The sequence below is a fragment of the Heterocephalus glaber genome, unplaced genomic scaffold (assembly GCF_053883595.1).
Source record: "Heterocephalus glaber isolate CG9 unplaced genomic scaffold, H.glaber_assembly_v1.0 deba00001509, whole genome shotgun sequence".
NCBI lineage: Eukaryota > Metazoa > Chordata > Mammalia > Rodentia > Bathyergidae > Heterocephalus > Heterocephalus glaber.
In genome coordinates, this window is record NW_028258325.1 from 29,105,252 (window position 1) to 29,123,977 (window position 18,726).

At 33.6% G+C, this 18,726-nt stretch overlaps 1 long non-coding RNA gene across 1 annotated transcript in view; it reads right to left on the minus strand.

Annotated features, from left to right (window-relative positions):
* Positions 1-988: 988 nt before the first annotated feature.
* LOC147825099 (uncharacterized) overlaps positions 989-18,726 on the minus strand; it is a 32,076-nt gene continuing 14,338 nt past the window's right edge. Inside the window, exons 3-4 of the long non-coding RNA XR_015441324.1 lie at positions 4,967-5,234; positions 989-2,101 (exon numbers count right to left, since the gene is read on the minus strand). This is a non-coding gene — a long non-coding RNA (uncharacterized LOC147825099). The remainder of the gene's footprint in view (positions 2,102-4,966; positions 5,235-18,726) is intronic.

Here is an 18,726-nt window from a genome sequence, read left to right on the forward strand (position 1 = left end):
GAAGTTTAATTCTTAATTCCCTTGTGAGATTTTAAAATATAGTGCATGTTTTAGCAGTTTAAGACAGAGTCATAACTGACAAATAAGAAAGAAGTGTTAAGAGGACCAAGGGAGCCCAGCATGGACATGTTTCCAAGAAAGAACTTTTCTGACACCTGGGAGAAGGAAATCAACTGATTATCTTATGCAAGGCCAATGGTTCTTACCAGATAATTTTGAATCCACTGTAATAGAAAAATGGACTGTCAAGGAGGTTTTCACTGTCTTGATTTTTAGGGAACACTCTCTTTAATAATGATAATGATCATTATAAAGAGCCCTTACCGAGTACTTGCTCATAGGTTAGCACTATCCCAAACATTGAGAGGCACCTATTCCTTAGTTGGTAGCATTATTATGGAATACTGTAGGTAGAAAATGAGGTAAAAAATTAGCCTTGGGTCATATGGTTAGTATTCAGTAGAACTAACAATGGAAACCAGGATTTCTGGCTTCAAAATCTAGACTCTACTAATGTTCACTGCTATCAAGAATCACAGGGCATAGGAATGGAGCCTTTTATGTAACAATTTGAATATCTTAAATTGTTTTCTTAGAGCTTAAAAGATTGCCTTTGTAATAAAAAATAAAATGTAATTTGGAATTATCTTTATATATTTGACAAAAACTGCTCTGTATAAGAATAGGCTATTTGGATATATAAATATTTATCCAATAAATATATATACATATATATATAAATACTGTGAGGAATTATACCAAGAAAGCAACAACTTGCAAGTCAGAAGGAAGTGATCTTGTACTTCATACTATTATAAAATATACAAGTAAAGTACAACTGATTGCTTACATAAATATAAAATCTATTATTAAAATTTAAAGAAAAGAGTAAAAATCTTTTCAAAGAGTTAATTATATAAATTTTAAATTGGCATTATTTTGATACAAATTTGAATAAAATATCTAAATATAATAGAGCAATATCAAAGTATAATGTGGTTAGGTTGATATAAACAGTATATTGAATTGGGGGCCCCAAAAGATGCATTCATTTGGAATCTATGAATGTGACCTTTTTGAGAAAAGAGTCTTTAACAGGTGTAAAGCATATTCAGAATTACTTAGTTTAAATAAGCAACTTGAGGTCATTCTGCATTTTCTGGATAGACCTTTAATCCCAAAACAAATGGCCCATAAAAAGAGAGGACAGAGACAGAAAGAACAAAAGTTTGTGTAAAATTGAGGCAGAGACAGAAGTTATGTCATCACAGCACAAGGAACATCTGAAGCTTCTAAAACAAAAAGAGAAAAATAAGATAGTCTCAGATTCTTGGGAGGGAGCAAAGCCCCTTGCTGAGGACTGCTGACCTCCAAAAGTGTGAAAAATATGTTTCTGTTATTTTTAGATTCAAGTATAAGTAATTTGTTTCACCAGCTCTAAACTAATATAGAACCTATCTGCATAGATATTTCAATATGGAGTTAAAAGGGTAATTTCAACTGGTAGGTGAAGATCAATGAAATTAAAAGTTATTAGTTGTAAATATGTTTTTTAATGAGCAAAAAATAACAGTATTGAAATGAGAATGAGAATAATAAACATTTTCACACATGAATTCATAATATTAAAATAGTATCCTTATTTAATTGAAATTATAAAGATGAAAGCATAAATAAAAATTTCAGAGTCCACTAAATTCATGTCCAAGAAATTAAAACTTTGAAAATGAGTACCTTAAAAACCGGTACCTTTATATCCATCTTTGAAACTTCAAATGCTTTTCTGATTCAAGTAGGGAGATAAATATAAGAAATTCTTAGGGATAAAGTTTATTGTGTTTAGAATTTCCCCTGTTTCCTTGTTGAGATAAAATACAGAAGCTCCTGCTTGTTTAGTTTTGTTTTGATCAAGGTGGAAAATTCCTAAGAGGTTTAGGCTCTTTCACCCTACATTTCTATCTTCTTTTGAGATTATTTTTCCTCTTCTCTTAATTTTTCTGCCGCCATAACTTTGGCCTTAAGTTTGTATACTTTACAAGTTTTCTTTACACCCTCTGATCCAGTGGTAGAGAAGAACTTGTTCCTTTACTGAGAAGCACAACTGAAATAAAGAAAAATCATTTTTTAAAAGTTATGCATTATAATATACAAGAAATATATTCTATATTTACAATAAAAAGGCAATAAAAACTAGAGAGAAAAATTAATCTGCTCATTCTGTGCGGCAGTCTAATGCTATTCTTAATTAGGTTGCTTAAATAGCATGCTTTCCAGAGTTTTGCTGACCATAAGGGCCATCAACAGCTCTTAGGTGTGCAGTATATTGTGGATCTGTCCAAGTGGATCTGTTTTCTCATCGAAATCTTACCTCCACAGGTGAGGTAACACTCTGATTCACTCTTAAATACCAACCCACTAGACCCAGAAAGCATTTGTGGTTATCAAAGACAAGAATTCTTTGACCCTGGTGCCACCCTGTCGTCGTTCCCTTAACACACCCTTGGGAGATCTAAGGCTTTTCCAAGTGGAATGATGTAATTAAGTATTTTGCCTATTGAGCAAACTCAACCTCTTCCATACATGCGTGGCTTTCCCCAGCAGCTTCTCAGAATAAACATTAATTCTTTTCTCCAAATATTCTTTCAGCTTTGTACCTTCCAGGGTGCATGAAAGAGAACTCTTTTGTTGGAGAGCAGGAGGGGAGCCATTTGACAAGTTCTGCTAACAGAGTTATGAGTAGAGGTGTCTTCGTGTGCATCATCTAAGAGAAAGTGGCTGAGAGTGCAGACAACTCAGAACAGGGCCCATAGTCAACCCATGATGGACATATATTGTGAGAAACAAATACTTGCTGTTTTATATGGTAAAGATTTTGAGTTTTGTTACTTAAGAGTCACCTTCTTCATTGTCACAGTCAGAGCAGAGCATCAAACTGATTGGCTTTGGGATCTACCTAGACTGGCTTTGGTAAAGTGCATTTTTTTCTTCTTTTTTTTTTCAAGTTTTCCAACTTCTCTTTATTAGTATCTGAAATGAACTGAATGCTAACATGTTTATTTATTTTTCTTCAGGATGCTGTTACAAAGCAGAGTGCTGTAATACTGTTTTTTCCATGAATTGCACAACTCAACAATCCAGCCAGAGGGCAGAAAAGGTATCCCTTAAGGGGCTCCAGCAGTCTGTGATGCTATGTGTCCAACACAAGGAATGACCACATTCTAATGGAAACTATTTCACTTCAGGACAAAAATAGACAATAGGGGAAAAAACTTTCCCAAAAGCTATTGTTTGTTTCTTCCTTGACAAAGCAAATGTTAAAGCTATTAAGTAAAGTGTATTTCTGAGTGTATCTGGGTGAGTCATTAAAGCATGGGCTTAGTGTCTTTGTGTGGTTCCTGACTCTTCGGTCTGGACTGTATCCCTGCTGCCGTGAACTAAAGCATCTTCACTTTATCATCCCCTTCTGCCATGATGTTTCTGCCTTGGATCCAGTTACCATCTATGGAGTCCTCAGGAAACCATAAGCCAAATTAAATCTTTCCTTCTTTAAACTGTGTGTGTCAGATACTGTGGCCCAGCAGTTGGAAAACTGACTAATACACTCATCTAACTTACTCATCCATGAGCTACCATTAAAAGTTTTCATGTTTTATAAGGAAATGTCTACTCATTTGATCTTTTATTCAGTGTGAATTACACAAAAGTTTAATGAAATACCTAAATCAATATTCCATAAAATATTCCATAGTAAGTTAGCAGAAAATAAATGTCTATGTAGAGTCAAATGTTGCTTAGCATATTAAGGCTTTGTGAATTCTCATAGCAAACAAATTCTGCCTTAAAGTCTGATATGCATGAAACTCTCTTAGATATATCCACAAGACCCACTTTGGGGCAGCATAGCCACGTTTATTATCATTAGTGAACTCTGGCAAAGATGGACTATGATCCCATTGGGAGGAAGACATAGAATCCTCAGTTGTGCCTTTATTGTTTTTCTTTCATTGGAAATTGTGCATCTAGCCATTTCTCTTACCATATACTTTAAACCACACATATAACTCCATGCACCCTTTAGAATGAGTGGCACATGAAACAATGCTAAAACATTGTAAATAATGCATTTGTGGAATTAGGTTGATCTCAGACACAGGAGAGATGATTTTCTCTCTTCACAGGGAAAGAGTCATGGATAGAAAGTTCAGAATATTTCTTAAATTAATGAGAGTGAAAGTACTTTTAAAATTGTAAATGATACTAATAAATTATTATTTTACCATTCAAAGCAATCATATATTAAATGTGTCAATGGTTCTAAAATGTCTAAGGCACAGTGCCACTTCATACATGGAGTGGCCATTGAGTAAATTTTTCAAGTTATTTATCTTTACTAAATAATTTACAGAGGATACTTAAATCGTACATTTTCAAATGTCTGAATTAGAATTTCTGCAGGTCTTCAGAATGTGTCAGTTGTGCTATTACTTTTTAAAAATCTCTGTAGTTTGCTTTTGGAAACTATGTAGATGTAAAATTTTGCTGAGGCAAAAAAGTGTTAATCTCACAACCTCAGTATATTTCATTTTTGTTAGATACAAGTTGGGCCTGGGGTCACAGAAATATTTATTTTTGTAGAAAGCATGCCATTTCTTCATGGCTAAGCATGCTATCTTAAATATCCCAGCCACCCAGCTGTCTTCACTGATATCTTTCTACTATTGAAGAGTTTTCATCTTGGTGTTGAGTGTGCCCTTGCTTTATCAATATGCATATAAAATAACTATATACTTCACTGTAAATGTGATAGATGTATTTTCTGCATAGTTTGTCTTGCCTGTATAATTTCATATAACCTATAGCAGGAGCACATGCTATCCACGTTGAATTTCTCATCCACCCATACTTTCAAAATGTTCAGCTTCTGAGAGATAGGAAGAACAGTTTCAAAGGATGATGTAGCCCTTACCTGTATTCACTGACATTTCCAAAGGGCATGCTTCTCCGTGCTGTACATCCGGTTCCCCTCCAAGAAGAAAAAATATTCCAGGGTGCAAAACAGAGTCCACACCAGGTGACTTGTGTCAGGGATGGTCTCAACTCTCTTCAGAATGTTTTTCTTATTCTGATCTCAGCTCTTTCACATTGTAGGAGATGTGGTAAGTTTTCTTAAAAACTTGTGATATCAAGCTTTGTTAAATCATCAGGAAAACGTGGCAAAGTCTTGCTCTACAAATCTTTATGTAAGTAACAAGGATTAAAAATGAATAAAACTGAAATAGAGTTACATTCTAGAGTTTTTAATGTAGTTCTTTCAAAGCAACAAAATGTTTTTATACAGACTTTAAAAGTGTTAATACCTATAAAGTAGAATATGTAATTGATGTAATTTTTTAATTTAATGAAGCTTTATCCTGTGAGAATGATATTTTTTGCTGTATTAACCTCCTGAGGTTTTAAGGGATAGGGAAGAATTTTCCAGTGAAAGGTATTGCTGCAGGTTCCCTTTTGCTAATATTAAGCTATTTTAAACATGAGATTTTTTGTACTATAAAATCTGCTCAGGATATTAACACTATAGAAAAAAAGTTTGAAATGTTGGCAAATGCAGTTTTTATTAACAGATCTCAAAAGGATTGTTGCAGGATGGTCTTTGTAAGCTTTATATTCATTTGTTTTATATATATATATATATATATATATATATATATATATATATATATGATCTTTAGACAGATCACCTGCTCAAAGCCAGTTACTGAACACCTGCTGTGGCAAAAACTACTACTGGGTAGCGGCAACACTGAGGCTATGGCCTCCTAGTCATAATTAGGAGTAAGGGCAGGAAATCCATGTGTCCCTCTACTATTTAATATCATTTTGAGTTATAATTGGATGAGTAAATCTAAGCATAAAAACTTACAAAGAAAAAAAAAGTTAAAAATTTTCTATTAGCTGATGACTTAGCATTAATTCTTTCAAGAATCCATAATAAAAATTAGTGCAGAAACAAAATGTAAAAATAATGTCCCAAGTTTAATAGTCCTCAATTTTCCAAAAAACGGTGTAGAAAATATAGTGGAAGAGAAAGAGTTGTGTTCACTAGCATAAGAAAGATAAAATACTTACAAATAATCTGAAGAACTATGTAAAATCCATAAGAAGCAACTTTTTAAAACTCCTCAAGGCCACCAAAGTAGACTTAAACGAATGAAAAACATCTCTTCTAATTGAATAAAATAATTCCAATTGAAAAAACGTTGTTTTCTGTATATTAAATATATGGATTTAACATAAATCTAAGAGAAATATCAGTTATATGCAAGTATTTGTTGATATTTTGAGCTAGAAAAACTGGTTATAATATTAATATTAAAAAATCTGCAAACATATGCAGGAATACATTGGGAAAAACTCATTGTGAGCCAGATTTTAATAATGCTATAAAGATGCTCTTTTTTAAAATGTGGTTAATGCTGAGCATGGGTGTGATCCCAGCAACTGAGAGACTGAAGTAAGAGTATCACTGCAAGTTTGAGGCCAGGCTCAGCTACATAGTGAGTTCAAAGCCAGCCTGAACTACATAGAGACCTGTCTCAAAAAAAAAAAAAGTGGCTTTAAAAAAGTAGAAAGACTAGAAAAAGACCCAAGAAATTATCAAAGTTTAGAATCTTATAAAGCAGCCCTGGGTAAATGGTCACTTTTTGATTAACATGGTTTAGGATCATTTCTGAAATGAGCTCAAGAAAGAAGAGACTGATGGCCTCAAGTATATAGAAATCTCTTCCCAGTGTTTTTTACTGAAAAGAGTGGTAAGGAGAAAGGAATTAACTAATTGAATGTTAATATCATTTCAAGATTGTTTTCATGTGCTAAAATGCTGGCTAGAATAATAGAAGAGAGAAGAAAAAAACTGTGAGCAGATAAAGAGAAGGGGAAAAATAACAAGGCAGAGTAGGTAGGTGAGATTTTGAAGGTTCATAAGATCTCAGCCTTGAAGATTGTTAGAAGAGATATAGAATGTATTGGTTTAGATGAAGCTAGATTAGTATATTTGCTAGTGGGGACCACATAGAATTTAAGAAAACTATTGCAAATCATATCAAGAAATGATTGAATAGTAAAAATTTATCCTGCTCGAAATTTAATCAAATAAAATAATCTTAAAACAATAACTAGCAAACATCACCATTTATCGCAATGAAGTTACAGAAAAAAATACATAAAATAACCCAGATCTAATGAAGCCTTGAATCATCAAAGATAAACACATTCAGGAAAAGATAGAACAGTTAAATAAAACTATTAAGTATGGTAGAAAATCAAATAAATGTCTCATTAGGACATTAGACTTAAAAGCAGTGAAAAACTATATGGCTGAGTAAAAGCAAGTACCAACCACTGCCACCACATCTTCTAACCAATATTTCATTAATAGTTCTAATGGATGAAAAAAGAAAGGTAGTAAAAAGGAGAACCATGATTGTCTTCATTCACAGTTTACACAACAATTTATACCAAAAAAATCCATTAAATTGAACAAACATTAAAGAAAATAAATTCAACACTGTTGTTATTATGATATCAAGTAGCATTCTATAGAGTTTCTACACACTAGCAAGAGCCAACTAACAAACATTATTTAAATAAAATATACCATTCATTGTGCTATGGATTGAATGTGTACTTGCAAACTTCTTGTATTGAAATCCTAACAGTTAATGTGATGGTATTTGGAGGTGGGGCCTTTGAGAGGCAATTAAATTTATATCAGATCACATGGATGGGACCCAATAACGGGATTGGTGCCCTTATAAGAAGAAATGACTAGAGATTCCTTTCTTCCCTCTCCTACCCCCACTATGTGCAGACACAGTAAGAAGACAATTGTTGGCAAACCAAGAAGAGAGCTTTCACTAAGAACCTAATTGTGCTGGCACCATGATCTCTGACTTCCGGGCTCCAGAACTGTGAGGAAATAAACTAATAAAAGTTGCTTAAATCACACAGTCTATGGAATTTTATTATAGCAGCCTAAACAGACTAAGACACTATCATTACAAACTTAATTTAGGAAAAGTGTCTAAACAATAATTTAATACCTAAAGACTGGATTTGTAAGTTAGAGTACATTTATAAACAAGGAAATATATAGTAGTTAGTTAAAAATGAATGGACTAAAGATATGTGTGTCAATATGTATTATTTTTTAAATTTGCCATCTCAAGAGAAAAAGCAAGTTATAAAAGAAAATGTACAGCATTACAGGACTTATGTAAATCTAAAAAGCAAGACAATAGAATGTATTGCTATGGATGTATACTAGCTGAGTATGAAACACAATTTTATAAAAGATCCACATTAGTCCTATTATAAAGTTTGCATAAAGATAGAAAGTAAGATGCCTCAGCAGCTTCCACTGTATTAGTAATATTTAATTTTTCTAATGTGTCATAAACATTTTGGACAAACGTTAGTGTTCATAAAATCTGTTTGATATGTGTGTGTGTATATACATATATATATATATATATATATATTTAAGTGTCTGTTTTATTTTCCTCTATAGATCTTGCTTGCTTAAAATCTTTCAGAGTTAAGAAATTTTTAAATAGGAAAGAAAGTCTTTCTTTCTGTTCTGCGAATTGAACCCAGGGCCTCACACACTCTAAGCAAGCACTCTACCATTGAGCCACATACCCAGACCAAAAAAGTTTTAATTGAAATATAACTCAGATTGTGGGAAAGGAGGGAGCGTGGAGAGTGGAGGTGTGAAAGGAAGCAAAAATTATCAAGGCGTGGTATGTATATATACAAGTTCCCCAAAATAGATGTAATTATTATGTCTCACAAACATATACTAACAAAAAATAGAAATTTGTAAAACAAATTACTATCGATAGATATCTTTGAGGAAATGAATGTGAGAGTTACAGAATACATAGGGTAAGAAAGATTTCTCACTTTATACATTTGGGTACTTTAAATTCTTACAATGTGATCATTTGTTGCCTTTATAAATATACTATTTCTTCATAATGATTATGCTTCCTTGAAAATTTGAGATAAATCACACAACCTCTTGGCCATTGTTCAGTTTGAATGATTTGGCTGATCCTCATTAGATATTCTTTTAAAGACCTCTGTGTGTCACCCTCATTCAATAAAAAACCCTTAAGTTGCTTCCTCATTCCATTTATGGTACACTTTTTCTGACCTATTCTGGGGCTGCTAGAAATTTTCTATTCTCATAAGAGTCTGACAAGGCCACATTCATTCTGCCCTTTCACACTCATTGTCATTTAAAGGTCAGGTTGTGTCAAACTCATGCTCATTTGTTTTACCATATGCTATCTGAAATCACATAAGCCTGAAAAGCCTGAAGCCTAGGACATAAGGTGACAGATAAAAATTTAAAGGAAAAAAACTGTATAATTTTTATGAAACTCATTTTCATATATTCAATTCAATGTGAAAATTAAAATGAAAACCTGATAGCCATTTATTATGACACAATTAATGGTGTTTTTTATGTGAGATAGATTCATTCAATTATGAGTTTAACAAATACTAAAGACAGCCTCCTAAATGCCACCATGTTCTTGGTGTTAAAGAGACAATGCTGAACAAAAAAATTCCCTTTCTTCACCCACCTGACATACTACTGGGGATAAGGAGATTACCAACAAATGATTGGATATGCCAGATTGTGATGGGAAATATGGAAACCATCAAACCAGAATGGGAAGTATAAGAGGAATGCATAGATGAGCAGTGTTATTATTTACAAAAAGTAGTTGTAAAATGCTTAATTTATGCACTGACAATAAAGCAGAAATTGAAGAAAGTGAAAAAAGCTTTCTTCAAAGTGTCCCAAACAGAATAACTAATGTTTATAATGAACTTATGAGAAAAATACTATGATTATATACAAAGAACAATAAGTGACACGTCTGCAGAGTATAGAGTGAATGGAGAGTGTAGCAAAGATATCAGAGAATAGTAAAGGTCTATATTGTAACCTTGTATGAAGTGTTTTTAGACTTTTATAAGTATATTTGGCTGTTACATTGAGGATTTCAGAAGAAAAGAATAGAGCATAGAGATGGTGAAAATAAGAAGCAAGTGAGGAGGCAAGAGAAAACATGAGTTGGCAATAAGATATTTGACAGTGAAAGAAAAAATAAAAACAAAGATAATGTACAATTATCTGTTTCCTTCTATTATAGTATTTTGGATGAAATTTATTTTGATTAGCCATGGAGTTGAATCTATTTACTTTACTTTTATACCATGATATTTACATAATTTTAAATTATAATGAAATGACTTAGTTTTCAGTGTGTAATTTAAAGTGTAAATAGTTTAAAGTATTTTTAGTCTAGAATTACTAAGGCCATGCAATGTAGTATTTGGGGGCTCTACTACTTATTTTTCCATTTGTTAGAGTAAATCAACAATTATGAAGGAATACCACAGTCCAGGCCATATTTGAAGAACTACAGTAGTGCATTATGATTTGGGTGTTAGGAGCCTTAATGTTCTATTAGGGATTGTTGATCCAAAGCACCACCTCTGCTTCTTGTTATAAAACACCTGGCTCTGTACTTGGTGAACAGCAGCCTAGAATTGTTGCAACTACCATATTTCATTGGGTATGATTTAGAATTCATCATTTCCTCTCAAAAGCACAATTGAGAAATAAAATATATTAAATAGAATGAACCAAAAATTATAAAGCTAGTTGATAGCTCCAGACTTATTTTCTAAGTGGGGACACCACAATACAGGGAGTTGTCAGATCTGAAATATTTAGAAAATGAATTGTAAACATTTACATTCATGAAAATACATTCAAGAGTGATTATTTTCCCCAAATAGCTACTTTTCCTATGTTCTATTTACGTAAAAGGTAGCTTGCTATCTGTCTTCTGAAAATAATGATCATTTGTGTCAGCTTTCCTTGCAACTAAGTGTGATTAGGTGACTCAGTACTAGCCAATTAATATAAAAAGTGATATGAGCAAATTTTAGCACATGCTCTTAAAAAGAATAGATACGATTTTTTTCTCTTTTTACAACTTTTTCTGCTTTGGAGGATGACATAGCTCTATGAACAATGTGAATAAGGTCAACATCCTTGAGATTGACAAGTAAAAGATGGAAGGCAACTGAGTAGAGGATAACCTAACCTGAGTAGAGGATATCCACTTGGAATTTGGGGTGGGAGAGTAATGAAGTTTGTCATTTAGGTAAATATTATTTTTGGATCTCTGATGTCCTACCTCATACACACAATTTTAAAATACTTCCATTTAGAAGTTGTCATGAAGGAAGGTTACCTCTGTAACAATGGTACTTTTCAGTTGCTTTCCTCTTTAGCTATACATTCTTCAATAAAAGAGTAAGTATTGATATTGCAATGAAGACTTCAGAATGTCCAATTGATGTTTCTCCTGGTGAGTTTCATTTTATTGTTGTATCATTTACTATTAATAGTTGGATTGTTACACATCATTATTCAGTTGAATACCCTTTTAATTTATTAATCTTTACTTCTGTCAGAACTAGAAGTTAAAGACTCTATAGCAAATACAGTTCAAATTTCACAAAGCTTTTATTTTAATAGAAAAGAAAGATAATTTTAAAATTATGGACCGGAGATTTAGTTCAGTGGTTTCGCCACCTCCTGCACAAGCACAAGGACCTGAGTTCGATCCCCGGTATGAGGAAAAAAAAAAATTATCTTATATGTTTCTTTGTATATATGTGTACACACATATGGATAAAGCCAGAGGAAGTCTTCCAATCGAGAGAAATAAGGAAGGAGAAAATGATATATAGGTGTTACTCAGGTGAAGAAAAGAAAGCTAATCAAAGTTAGATCAGACAGTCAAAAAGTCTGAGATAAGATAATATTTGAAGAACCTGAGCACAGAGTACAAAGGGCAGACTGGTGAGATGAGCTAAGGAAAAAGAAAAGGATGAGGTCTAGAGAATGTTGCAAGCCATAGGAAGTGGTTATGAGAAATGATGACTTTCATTAGACTGTGAGTATTAGACTGCAGAATATGTGACCAGGTTACAATGTGACCAGATGGAGACAGTATCTAAGGCAGGGAAACCAACTTGTGAAGTTTAAATTAGAGATAATGGTGTCCTAGATCTGAGTAGTGGTAATAAAATTTGGGAAAGAAAATCATTCAAGAACTATTTGCATGAGAGAAGCCACAGGTCTTCATTACCGATTAGATGAATAATGAGAAGGAAAGAAAAAATTCCAGATACCTGAGAAACAGTGAATTTTAGATTTTAGTACAATCCAATTAGATTAGAGAGACCAAAGAAGGAAAAACTGGGGAGGAAAAATAGTATGTTCCCTTAGACATGTTGAGTTACAGCTGCTTGTGGAGTCATTCAAAAAAGACTTCAAATTATATGGATTTATAGTGGCACCAAAGTTCCCATTACTCTTTCACTATCATTCAATATCCAATTACATATGAGGAACAAGCAGTCAGATAAAGTCAATCAAGTTTTGTGTTTTTTCCATTCAAATGAAAAAGAAAGTTCATGAGGCAAGTGTGTTTAGGGTACTAAAAATAAAGAGCAAAATAAAAAATTGTAGAATATAGAATATATTGAAAGGGAAACTAAGATTGGGTGTTTGTAAGTAGATAGGAAGAAATGAGAAAACTACAAGTCGACTTGTCAATTAGATTGATGAGGTAGTCTTATAAATAATTGAAAGGGAGATTAGAAAGAAGCCTATTGTCTGAAAACAGTTTTACATATTTTTCTTTAATTTCAGAGGTAGGGCAGTTCCAGGAAACTTTACAGGAATTACACCCACACACATAGGAGGCTGTTATAAAATGGAAGATAAATTCATTTGACATAAAGAGGTTAAAGAAAGAGAGATTGGGATGTTGGGTAAATCTTAGGATGATTGATAGGAGGACTTGGCAGAGAAAAGAAGCCTGGGAGCCAGATATGGATGCTTTTAGTGGCCAAGAAGTGAGCACCCAATCAACAGACCAAGCCTGGGAGGGGATAAAGTACTAACAAAATAGCAAATACATTTACATAAGAGTGAAGAAGTAATAATTTAAACTAAATGTGGGAATCATAAATAAGCCTACCAACTGCACATTAATTCCAAGAGGGTCACTTTTTTCTCAAGAACATCACAGCAAGTGTTATTCTCAGAGGAGAGTCAAGTTCTGAGAGTATAATGGAAAGATGGTGCTAGAGACAAACAGTGGAAATTTAAGTTTAAAGAAAAATACTATTTTTAGATAAAAGAGAGGACAAGAAATTATAACCCAAAAAGCTTTATTCTGATCAGTAAGCAACTTAAAGAGATTTAGCATATTGTATTAAACTTCAAAATTATTAAAAAAAAAAAAAAACCCTCAACAGGATTAGCAACTTTAGGCAGATCAGAGCATATATACAGGAGAAAATCCAAGAAACTATACAAAAATCCCTAAAGCATGCCACCATTTCCTATGGTTTTCTCAGATCTGTGTTTATCCTAATGCCCTTGGCAGCGTAGTGAATCCTTCCCTTCCCCAGTCCACCCAGCAGAGCTTCTGGAATATTTTCCATTACAGCTTGTATTTTGTCCTTAGCCAGCTCAAAAACATTCACTGTTACTCTGTGGGCTAGACATAGCAAAACTTTAAATGTCCTAGCTAGGCTATTCATGATTAAACCAAAGAGTTTTCCAGCTGCTATGAATTGGGGAAAAGCAAGGTCAGGGGGAAAAACTGTCACTTGGGTACCCTTCACAATGATGAAATGGATGAGCTGGATCATTTAGTTGTTTAGCAGCAATAATTACAGACATTTGTAACAGTGTATGACAATGAGGTTTTCCATCATGTCATATCAACTGTTAGGCCTTGAAGAGGGAGTAAATTATTGCATTTTCATCAGCATCTTGTTGGTATGCAGCAGGGGGTTAATGCTCAGATTGCTCTTCAGATGTTGAAAGCATCTGTAGAAAAGGCAGCTGGCAGTACACAGGCCACTAAGAAGTGTGATAAAGTTTTACATTCAACCCAACAAAATTAGATATGTCAACCAAATGTTTGCTATTACTCTATATTGCCTGATTTGCATCTTACTGTACCACATGTCAGTATCATTCCCAGTTGACTTTCCCTGATCATGATCATTGACAGTGAATTCAGCAATATGCAGCACATAATTATGGGGCAATTTCATGGGCAGAGAGTTTTTGAAAAGTAAACAGGAAAGTGGGACAAAGGTTGATATAAAATTTAATTAGAAATTATTTCTTTTATTATCCTAGAGTTAATTTGAGTAACTCATTTTAAGGTAAAACCATGAAATGTGTGAGGAAGAATTTAAAGGTTACAAATAAATGATCAGCTTCTGGTTCTGTCAAGAGAAAAGGCATGGTGTCCTGAAGAAGCCATTTGTTAATAAAGTGTATGTTTCTTAAAAGGTGTATATATATTTAAAGAATTTAGCTGGATACTTATATGAGCTCTCTTCCTCTTCGTGTAGGTTAGAGGATTCAAAAAGATAGAAGGTAAACATCATGCCAAAATGTTCACTCAAATCAATCTCTCACTATCTGTGATAGTTCATTTTAGTCTCAACTTGAGCAGATTAACAACACCTCGTGGATTCATGGAGCACAGTTCTGGGTGTGTCTGTGGACAAATGACATGCAGTCCATAAACTGAGGAGGGAAGACCCATTTGGGACAGGGTGGCACCAACCAGCAAGCTTGTGGATTGGGTGGGATAAAAAGGCAAAGAGGGGTTCCCTTTTACTTCTTCAGAGGATCTGCAGTCTTCACTATCACCTTTGACATTCCTCCTCAGTTCCTTCAGGCTTCCAGCAAAGATTCCTTAGCCTTCCAACACAGACCCTCTGGCTTTCTAACAGGGACTTCTTACAGCAGACTCTGCACTGAATTCCAAGACTTCAACTTTTGATTGGATCCTCCAACTCTGCCATGTACAGATGGCCAATTTGTATTCTTCTACCTCTGATGCCTCAGGCAGCCATTACAAGCCTACTTAGTAAATCCTTTATATTAAATCTGTTCTTCTAATGAGCTCTAACCAATATAATGTCTCTAACAACTACAGGGTGAATATCATAGTAATCAGATCATCATCACCTTCCACAAATTGTCCAAGTCTGAAGAATTTTGAGTTAATGACATATTTATTCAGGATTACATTAGACCCGTAGTAAAGCACTCCATATTGACACCGCGACACAAGAGCATGAGGTATAACCAAGAATTGAGTTTCTCAGATAACTGAAACTATACTACTGAAACAAGTTTAAGAAAAATATTTGTTGACTAGGTGATGCATAGTAGAGTCAATGATTGGTACTTATCACAGTAATAACTTAGTTTGAATTTTGATATTCTTACACTGTAAAAGAGCATGGAATCAAAGATGAGTTAAGGCACACTAGCTTAGTAAAAGCGTGATCCATAATTTGAATCTAGTTCTACTAGTACTAAAATTCATACACTTTCTACTAAACTTCCATCCTCCAATTGAAAAATACATAGAAATAAAAAGTAAAAGGGTTTTAAAAAAAATATTAGGTCTGAAAAGCACTATTATGCCAGTATAGGATAAAGAGCTGTGTCATACATACATAAAATAAATTTAGAATCTCATGACCTAGTTTATCTCAATAATATAATTTATAAAGCTTTATATTAAATAAGCTATCATTATGGCTACAGAATCATAGCAAGTATGGGTTTCTTATAATTATTAGAAAAATTAGTTTCTTGATAACTTTTAAAATGAATTAATGTGAACAGCAGTTTTCCTATCTATAAGGTATTGATATTTGCAGCAATGTTACTATATTTATAACAAATCAAGTCACAGAATTTATGGATCCTTTCAATGTGACATCTATTGTAATATTCACTTATCAGCCAATTTAGGGAGCGTTGCACAATCAAAAAGAATTTTTAAGTGGCATCCTTTTTGTTTTTAGCTTTTGCTTTCTGGGAGTCTTTGGGGATTTTACATTTACATGTTACACTTTAAAAAGTAAGTGGCATAGGAATATTTTAAAACTTATTAATGATAAAGAAGGAAAACAGCTATTGACAAGTGAGGATAAGCACTCACCATATGGATTCTAACATTTTAATTATTTTGTTCTTTTTCTTTTTAAAGAAACTCTTAGGGATAATAATTTTTCAACTAATTAAAGACCAGCTGCTACTTAGCAAGCCAGACACCCAATTAGGAATCTGAAACCTGCTAAACAACCTTTACTGTCAGCCAGCTAGCTGAATCACCTCCTGTCACTGGCATGGAATTGATTATTTTTTGTTTTGTTAAATGCATGGTGTTGTCACACAAACTGAATCTCCAGAATGTTTTTCTTTCAAAAAAGTTGAACAATCTGACATCCTGTTGAGTCTCATTTTTTTTGGATGAGGTTGAGCTCTATAGAGAGGTCTTTCATCTATCTTTATAAATATAATTATATAATGGCTCTGGAGAATTATATTTTGCAGGAAAAAACACCCCTCAAAATCCAGAAGGTAACCACCTACAAGAGCTTATACTTAGTAATTGACAGTGAGATAATGATACGTGAAATGGTTTTCATATATGCAGGGAAAATATTACAAAAAGAGGTAAATATATTTCTACTCATGATAAAGAAGTTTGGTTTTATATGTTCATGATTCCTATTATTTTTCTGGCAGGAATTGTAAATAATGAAAAAGAGGTGCTAAAATAAATTTTAGAAAAACAAACATTCAAAATACAGTTTCATTGTATATACTATTTTTTTCCTGCTGTGAGAGTTCAAAATTCTTTCTCTTCATTAAACAAATGAAATATTTCAAACTGAGAGAGGAAACATTATATTTAGCACTGATGGTATTGAAAGTTTTAATTAAATATAATGTTCAAGAAGTTTTTCCTCACTATTTTAAGTAGCTGGTGCTGTTTGAAACAGACTCCAATAAGTAAACATAGAAAACTGGAATCCAAAGATAATTGATCATGTACAACAAATTGATGTATACTTTGATTTGTAAAGAAAATTCAGAATTTTCTCTTAGGACTGCCAATGCCTGATGAATCTCTAGCTGTCAGACAGCTTAGAAATAAGCAAAGGTGCAGATTGAGTCACATTGTTAGTTGCATTGAATCGTCCTTAATGCCCTAGAGAAGGTAATCCTACCCATAGGGGTGTCAGACCACACAAGGGGTATGATATTCACCCATTGTTTTGTTTGCCCTGGCAGTTTTTTTGTAGCCCTGTTCCTGTGCTCCAAGCACAGTGTGTGTTCAATAAACATTGTAGATTATCTGCTATTACATCTGCTGTGAATGACAATGAGTCTGACAGGCCTGCATTCAGGGCTTCTCTCGCAGTTCTCTCAAATGATAAAGACATCACACTGAGTATCATGGGACTGGAAGTATTAAAGCTCTCAGCGGAATATTAGCTCTTGCTCCAAAAGCCTGGAGTTGGTTTTCCAAAGTTCTGATGAGGAGTGAGGATTTACTGGGGTCCTTCTCCAGGACCATGCTATGGATAAAGGACATTTTCTTGAACAGAGAATTTATACTACCTCTTAAACTAGAAATTGAAATTGTCTTTGTCAGGTGAGTCAATAGGGAAGGCAACAGCAACTGGAAGTCAACATTTATTTCACAATTCTCCATATCTCTACAATACTGTCATAGCAATTTTCTAAAAGGCAGATTGAACTATGTCACAATTCTGCTTAAACACTTTAATGGCCTTTCACTGCCTGCAAGATCACTTTCAGAGGTGTTGGCATGGCAGAATAATCTTTCTGTAAACCAGCACTTGTCTACTTCTTTTAGATCTCTTATCTTATATAGATTTCCATGAATAATAATATACCATTTATTTGTCATTTATTTTATGTTAAGTGCTCATTTTGTAGTTTATGTATTTATGCTAATTTAATGCTAAAAATAACTCTATGAGGTACATACAGATTGAACATTCCTAATTACAAGATCTGATATCCAACCTACTCCAAAATCTAAAAGTTTGTGTGTACTAATATGATGACACAAATGGTTAATTCCATACCTGACCTTAGGTAATGGCTCACTCAAAATGCAGTACACTAAAACTATTGTAAAAATTACTATAAAAGTACTGTATAAAATTAATTTCAGTGTATGTATACAAAATATATGTGAAAGAAAAATGAGTTTTATGTTTTGACCTCGATTCCATCCTCAAGAGATCTCATTATATGTATATATAATCCAAAATCTTAAAACTGTTACCAGGTTCTGGGGTGCCACTCTGTTCTTCTTGTCCTGAATAAAGAATTGGAGAAAACAAGCACAAAAGGTAGTGGGGTTTTACATTTACTAAAGGTAAAAAAGAAATATACTCTGCACAGTATATGGGCCAATTAATGGAAGAAAAGAAGTACATTCTGCAGGGTGAGAGTGAACTACTGTGAAAGAGAAAGCCCAATGGCCAAGAGCTTAATGGCAGCCATCTTTTATATCTAGCACCCCACTGGTTGACATCAGTTCTAGGCTATCCTATCCAAAACTTGCTTGAGTTCTCATGAGAAGAATTAAAGCTAGCACTTTCTGATTGGTTCCAGGTGCAGGGCTTAGGCACATGTCTCCTGTATCTCCATGAGTGACAGGTCACACCCACTTGTCCAGCTGTTTCTCTTTGCCA